The 7099-nt window shown below is 56.3% G+C and overlaps 1 long non-coding RNA gene across 1 annotated transcript in view; it reads left to right on the plus strand.

The window, feature by feature from the left end:
- Positions 1–4025: 4025 nt before the first annotated feature.
- Positions 4026–7099, plus strand: part of LOC118020323 — a 24628-nt gene continuing 21554 nt past the window's right edge. Inside the window, exon 1 of the long non-coding RNA XR_004681849.1 lies at positions 4026–4160. This is a non-coding gene — a long non-coding RNA (uncharacterized LOC118020323). The remainder of the gene's footprint in view (positions 4161–7099) is intronic.

Consider the following 7099-nt stretch of genomic DNA (forward strand, 5'->3'; position numbering starts at 1 on the left):
CCGAAGCACCTGCCCTCCACCCAGCTATGACAATGATGTCTCCAGGGATGCCTGGGTAGCTCAGTCAGTTAAGCGTCCACCTGTTGATTTCAGCTCAGGTCATGATCTCAGGGTCGTGAGATCAAGCCCCACATCGAGCTCCATGCTCAGCACAGAGTCTGCTTGAGATTCTCTCTCTCCCTCTCCCTCTGTGTTCCTCCCCCACCTTTCTTTCTCTGAGTAATAATAATAATAAATGTCTACGGACAATGCCAAATGTCCTCTGGGGGTGAAAATTGTCCCATGGTTGAGAACTGATGACCTAATAAAAGGACACAAACCTTGACGTGGGGTCTTCGGATCAAGAACCGGACAATGTGACCACCAGGGTTTTCAGGATCAGGTCTCGAAACCCAAAGATAAAATTTCACCTGTGATGTGCTCAGCTCAAGAAGGCATCGGCTCTAGCCCCAGTGACTGCCATCATTGGTGTTCATCTTCTCTGGGTGACACAGTCTGTTTCCCCCAGTCATGATCATTTCCTTTGGTTGCACACACTTGCCTGATGCTGGGTTGAGCCCCTCACACGCACCTCATGGAACCCCTAGATCGTATCTCTGCATATCATTATCACCTGCATTTTACGGGTGTGGAGACTGAGCCGTAGGAAGCTGAGTAGCATGCCAATGATTCCGCTAAATGGCAGAAAGGGGCATTTGACCCCGGGTAGCCTGGTCCCTGTACCTTTCACTGCTAGAGCAGTGGATCTGCAATGGGGGATAATTTTGTCCCCCAGAGAATCCTAGGCACTACCTGGAAATATTTGTGGCGGTTACAGCAGCTGGGGTGGGGGTGGGGAGCTACTGCACCCTCTCTACAGGATGGCCCCAGCCCACAATTATCGGTGCCCCCTGTCAGCGCTGAGCCTGAGAAGCCCTGCCCTGGGGCCTGGGGGGTGTGTGGGGTGGGCGGGGGGTCTGTCGGAGGAGAGAAACCCGGAGGCTTAGGGGTTCTGGCAGAAGAGGAAAGATGGTGAGTGCCCTCATAGGGTCTGCGGCAGGTGGTGCTTCTACTGACTGGGCTTGGTGGTCCCCGTCCACCTCCTGGAATCAAGACCCAGACCTGGATTTTCCCCGTCTCAGCCGGCATCCGCACAGGCCCAGCAGAGAACTGCCACAGCATGGGGGCTCCTCCGGAAGTCTTTGAGATTCCAGACACATTTCTTTCTTTCTTTTTAGTTGATGAGGAAAAGTTGGAAGATGAATGTATAACCCGAGGCCTGTGGAACTGTCCGAGGTAGTGGCAGAGGGTCACCCTGGGGGAGCCAGGCAGGATGGGGTCCGGGCACCGGACTTCCATAAGAAGTGGAAATTGCTCCCAAGGAAAGTTTCCGAGGAATTAACTTCGGATGGGTGGGGGAGGCCGTGCAGGGGTGGGGGAGCAGAAGGAGGAAGATGAGGAGCCCGGCAAAGACAAGGAGATTGCTGGTGGCATCCGAGGAAGGAGGGGGCTGCCTTGGATTTATCCAGAAGGGATATGCTGCTGTGCATGGGAAAGACAGGTGGGCCCCCAGCACCCATGGAGCACCCTGCCCCATGGCGAGGCTTCCTGGGCCTCCGGGGGGCGGGGCATGGCATTCGCCGCTCCTTCTCCGGCCCCACACTGCACCCTGAGGGTAACAGTACCAGCCGTGCTGTTGCTGGGAGGACTCTGGGAGATTGTGTACGTGGCAGTTGGTGCATTAGCGCCCGTCATTGTTATCATTGTGATGATCGGAATCAGGAATATCCCTAGAGATGACCTGATCCGACCCCTGGGCTGACAGATGGGGAAAGTGAGGCCCAGAGAGGCAGCCATCCGCGTGGCGTCCCCAGCACACGCGGGCGGGTGCCGGGCCCTCTCCTGTCCCAGGGCTCGCTCTGCAGCCCATCCCGGACGGCGCAGGAATTTCCACTGGAGATCGGAGCTGGGATGGGGGACGGTCTTCTCCAGCCTTCCCCTCCCTGAACCAATTTGTAATTAATGGCTTGTGGCCAGTTTCTCCCCGCCTCCGAGGCAGACCTGTAAAACCTGTATGGGAAGCCAGCGGAGGGCCGGGCAGCTGGCTGGGCGGCCAGCCTCTCTGTTCCGGCCCTTTGTCCCTCTGCTCCTGCAGGAGGGGGTTGGATGGGCCGCCTCCCCATCCCGGCCTCCCCACCTCTGGGCCCTTTCCTGCCGGCTGGTAATCCTCTTGTCTGGGCTGTAATTTGTGCCTGGTGCTGAGCCCATCGTGAGCTGGGGTGCCCTTTCCTGGGGGCGCTGGGGTTCCCAGTAGCTGAAGAATCCGGGAGGTGCTCGGTGGGGGCGCCGGAGGGGGTGGTGTGGGCAGCGACTGGAGGAACGAGGACGGCAGTGGGTGCCAGGCCCAGCCGGGTTGCCTCCCCACCTCCCTGAGGCCCTGTGGGCGATGCCACTGAAGCCCGAGTTCTGGGACTTGGAGCGTCTCTTGCTGCTGACTTTGGCAAAAAAGAAATCCTCCTACTTAATACACTCTCCTTGCAGATTGGGGGGGGCGGGGGGCGGGTTGAGGTCCGCTGTGGAGAGGGAAGACAATCTCGTTACTAATGCACCATAAAGTACAATAAATATTCTGCTGACAGACTCCAAACCCAGGAAACAATTCCAAAACCCTAAAATAATAATAATAATAATAAAAAGGAACCCACACCTTCCTGAAGCCTCTTTCTCCTTTGGTAAAATTTTATTGAGATGAGAAGTGAAGTCACGCTCCCTCCCTGTCCCCCCTCCACCCAGCCCCTCTCTTTTGGGTCAATATCTTCCTCCTGCGTGCAGACTCCTCTCCGATGTGACAACTTTGCAAGCAGTGCAGCCCACGAGTGGGGTGGGACTCGGTGCCCCAGTCCTGAGCCCTCCTGCTGGAGTGGGGTCTCCTCGGAGCCCCCCTCCAGAGAAAAACCTTCCAGCCCCTTCTTGTTCTGCACCCCACAAGCACGCCTGCCTTCAAAACCACCTCCATTTTTTCATTAAATCCGAGAGTCATAGGGAGGGAATGACCTGGCTACTTCAATTAATTTTTTTCCCCCCTGTTCAAATCGTAAGGTTCAATTTCCTTTGGAGGAGGGAGTATCTTGCAGGGGGAGGAGGTTGAAAACGAAGGGCTGCATTTGAATGTTTGGTCTTGATAGGAGATAGGGACCAGCATGGAAAATCATCTTTATCACCCCAATATGGAAGGTAAAGCATGTGGCCTGGGCTGGCATACCAAACGGCCTGCGAGCCCTTATCATAATCCCAGGAGTTGTCCCCCCCACTCTGTCACCTCTGCTATTCCAGGCAAGTGTCAGCCATCTTCCCTGCTGTAGGGAGCTAGATAGCACCGAGCTGGGCCGGCGCAGCGGGCATAATAAGAAGTGGAAATTGCTCCCAAGGAAAGTTTCCGAGGAATTAACTTCGGATGGGTGGGGGAGGCCGTGCAGGGGTGGGGGAGCAGAAGGAGGAAGATGAGGAGCCCGGCAAAGACAAGGAGATTGCTGGTGGCATCCGAGGAGGGAGGGGGCTGCCTTGGATTTATCCAGAAGGGATATGCTGCTGTGCATGGGAAAGACAGGTGGGCCCCCAGCACCCATGGAGCAGCAGGGGCTTTGGGACCCTAGAGACCCCCAGCCACCTGAGAGAGGGGATCTGAGTTCTCTCTGTGTGGCTGCCAACCGTGCCAGACGGGCTGGGCTGCGTGTCGGTCCCAGAAATCACGAGGCTTTGGGTCGGACGGAGCTTTGGCCTGATACCTTTGCTGATTCTCCGGTGAGCGGCCTCCATGGCCTCCACCCCACCCGGGCCTCTCTCAGGCCGCCTTTAAGTGCCAGCCTCCCACCCCTGTGCGGAGGGCTCCTGAGACTACAAGACACTGCCTTCCAGCCCGTATTTATAAATATCGGTGCCTGGCACCCTTCCAAGCACTGAGTACCCAGCCCAGCATAGGAGGGCCAGACGAGCCTGCAAAGTCAAGGCGAGCAGGATAAGCACCTTCTCGGACACAGACGCATGAAAAGACCAGCGAGGCAAGCGAGAGGCGCTGTAAAGAATATGAAATCAGGTGGCACCCTAGGCGGTGGAGTGGCTGCATTTTAGCCCCATGCCTCTTGCCCTGAGGCACGAGATGGAAACCCCGCAATTCCCAGGAGGTGAGTTAGATATAAGGGATAGCACTCAGCACCGAGCCTGGTGTGTAATAAATGCTCAATAAAGCTTTGTTCAGGCTCTATTACCTGCTGGGGTGGTGGTGGTGGCGGGGGGGGGGAGGTGAGCAGAAAGCTGGCAGATGTCCCTGTTGGGGACATGGAGAAGGTTGGGGTGGTTCCTCCAAGCTTCTATTGAGCATGTAGGAGGGACGAGTGGAACTGGGCCCCCTGGATTTGAAGCGTGGCTCGATGCTTCCTGGCCGTGAGAACTTGGGCAAGGACGTGCCCCCTGGCCTCAGTTTCCCCATCTGTAGACTGGGGATGATTACAGTAGTTTCGTTATGGAGCTCCTGTGAGGATTGGATGTGCTATATGGAAGCTGCCCCACCCCAGTGTGTTAGGTGAGAGCTACTCTTATCAAAGGTCCTGATTCCCATTCGACTCTGTGCCCGGGGAAGGGGTGGCCAGGCTCAGTGGAGCCTGGGCTGGGAGCTAGATCCCTGGCTTTCTCCCTGGGTGGATACTCCATGCAAGGCTCATGTGTCCCTCGATGCAGAGCTGAAGGGCCACACGGGGGCTGAGGGGCAGGCACGGCGCTTGACGGATGTGTTGATTCACAGGGACCTTCGGGACACCAATGAGGCAAGATACCCAGGGAGGGTGTGTGAACTTCCTAAGGCCACACAGCAAGCCGGAAGGACTTGGGCCCCAGCCAGTGGCACCTGCCTGGCCCAGCCTGGTCCTCACAGGGGTGTGTGGAGGGGGTAGCAGGGAGAGGACAGCTCTTCAGTTATGGCTTCGGGGGAGCCTGAGTGATCATCCCGGAGTAATTGGGTGCTAATACTATTATGCCTCCCATTTCATACTTCTCACGTCCCCAGGGCTTTCTCTGAGGATCTCAAAGCCCTTTACATGACAATGCCACCATTAACTCATAAATCCTTCCCAGCCTGCTGGGAGGAGAGGTGGGTGGTATGATGGAGATGCTGAGGAATTAACCTCAATTATTTCCTCTGATTCAGACTTCACAGAGTTGTCAGGTTGGCTCTGGGGTTTGTCAGGCCCCAGTCAGTCCTTGCGGGGTGGAGGCCAAGAGGCCGCGAGGGGGCTGGTGGGGTCTGCTGAGCAGAGCTCTGTTCTCTCCAGCTGAGCTACCTGTCCAGCATTTCACTTCGTGATATTCGGGACAACCCTGTGGGTTCGGGAGCATTATTCCCACTTGAGAGCAGGAGAGACTCAGAGAGGCGCGATGCCTCAGGGAAGGTCACTCAGCGAGCAAGGAACAAGCCTGGAACTGGACCCCCAGCTGCTGCTCGATCATCAGCACAGGGTGGTCTCAGAGGGCGGGGGTTGAGGGCCTGGGCCTACGGTAGGATGGGGCACCTGTCTCCTACCAAAGTGCTTTGTGACTCAGGGCGGTGGCTCTCTGTCTCTGAGCAGGATCCCACGAGCTGATGCTTCAGGGTCAAGGATCAAGATCTTAGATTTTGTGATTGCTTCCAGATTTGAAGGGGTTGCCTTGCCCCCCACTGTTAGGGAACCAGGGGCCCCTGAGGGAATGGGGTAAGGGGAGGAGGGTGGCAAACTCATTTGTGCATTCATTCATTCTTACCTAGAATTGTTTTTGGTGTGTCCACTCAGTAGGGTGGAAGCTAATAGGACAGGCTCCGGAGGCAGGCTGCCTGGGTTCAAAATACATTTCTTCTGTGTCTTGGGCAACTTCCTTCATCTGTCCAAGCCTCAAGTGTCCTCATCTGTAAGAGGGGCCGCTACACAGCATTCACCGTATAGTGTTGCCCATTCATCTGGCCCAGCTCCTCCGAGCCAGGCCCTGCCGGCCAGCCTGGGATATACAGCAGTGAATGAAGCAGACGGGATGGGCAGAGCCCGTGTGACCTGGCGGGGCAGGCAGATAACACACAGCAGGGAAATCTAGGGCCACCAAGCGATGAGCGCGCTCATGGGAGTGTGAGGTGGTTGTGGGGATTAGACCAGATAATCCACACAGACGGCTTCACGTGGGGCTCAGAGCAGGACGCTGTTTACTTGGCATCAGAGGGGACTCTGGTGTGCCGGGCACTGTCCTGGGGGCTGGGGACATGTGGCACGCACAGCTGGGCATGCACAGTGCTTGGTCAGGGTGGCTGGCAGAGCCCACCTGCCCACCAGCAGGTGAGGCAGAAGCAGCATCTCCTGGGGGCAGAGTGGGTCTGCCTTCCCACCCCCTGCCCTGGAAGGAAGGACTCAGAGCCTCTACCAGAGCCCAGAGCCTGGGCCCCTGGAGGCGCACAGTGCTGGGGGTGGGACGATGTTTCTGTAGCGGCAGTCCCTTGGGCCAGGGCTGCAGGGAAAGAGGACCTGGCTCCCATTTCACAGATGTGGAAACTGAGGCCCAGGGGAGTGATTCAGGAACTGACGGATTCTGACGCCACTTGGCTGTCCCAGCACAGAGCCCGAAAGGGCAGGGGCTTGGGAGGAGCCTTTTGCCTCCCTCCTTGGATAACCCCAGAGAGTTGGGGGCTGCACCGCTTTGTGGAAAATAATTATTTCCCACGTGTTTGTTCAGTGTTAGCTCTTTGCAGGGCCCAGGATTGTGGGTGAGTGTGGCTCGTGCTGGGAAGGGAGAGACACAAAGTCTGGGTTTGTGTCACCCCCACCCATTCTAGCCCTAAGGGCTGCGGGGAAGTGGGGAGTGGGGCGTGTCCCACACAGGGCAGCCAGGTTTAGCAAATAAGAAGGCAGGACAGCCAGTCAAGTTTGAATTTCAGATTGACAATCATATATATATATATTTATGATTGTCATATATATATATATATGAAAAAAATATATACATATTTTTAGCATGAATGTGTCCTAAACATTGCCCTATATTTTATCTGGCCAGCCTAGCTGTGGAAGCTCCCCTGAGTCTTGGTTTCCCTGTCTGTCCAAGAAATCTC

The sequence above is a fragment of the Mirounga leonina genome, unplaced genomic scaffold, assembly GCF_011800145.1.
Source record: "Mirounga leonina isolate KUSES-001 unplaced genomic scaffold, KU_Mleo_1.0 Mir_173, whole genome shotgun sequence".
In the NCBI taxonomy this organism is placed as follows: domain Eukaryota; kingdom Metazoa; phylum Chordata; class Mammalia; order Carnivora; family Phocidae; genus Mirounga; species Mirounga leonina.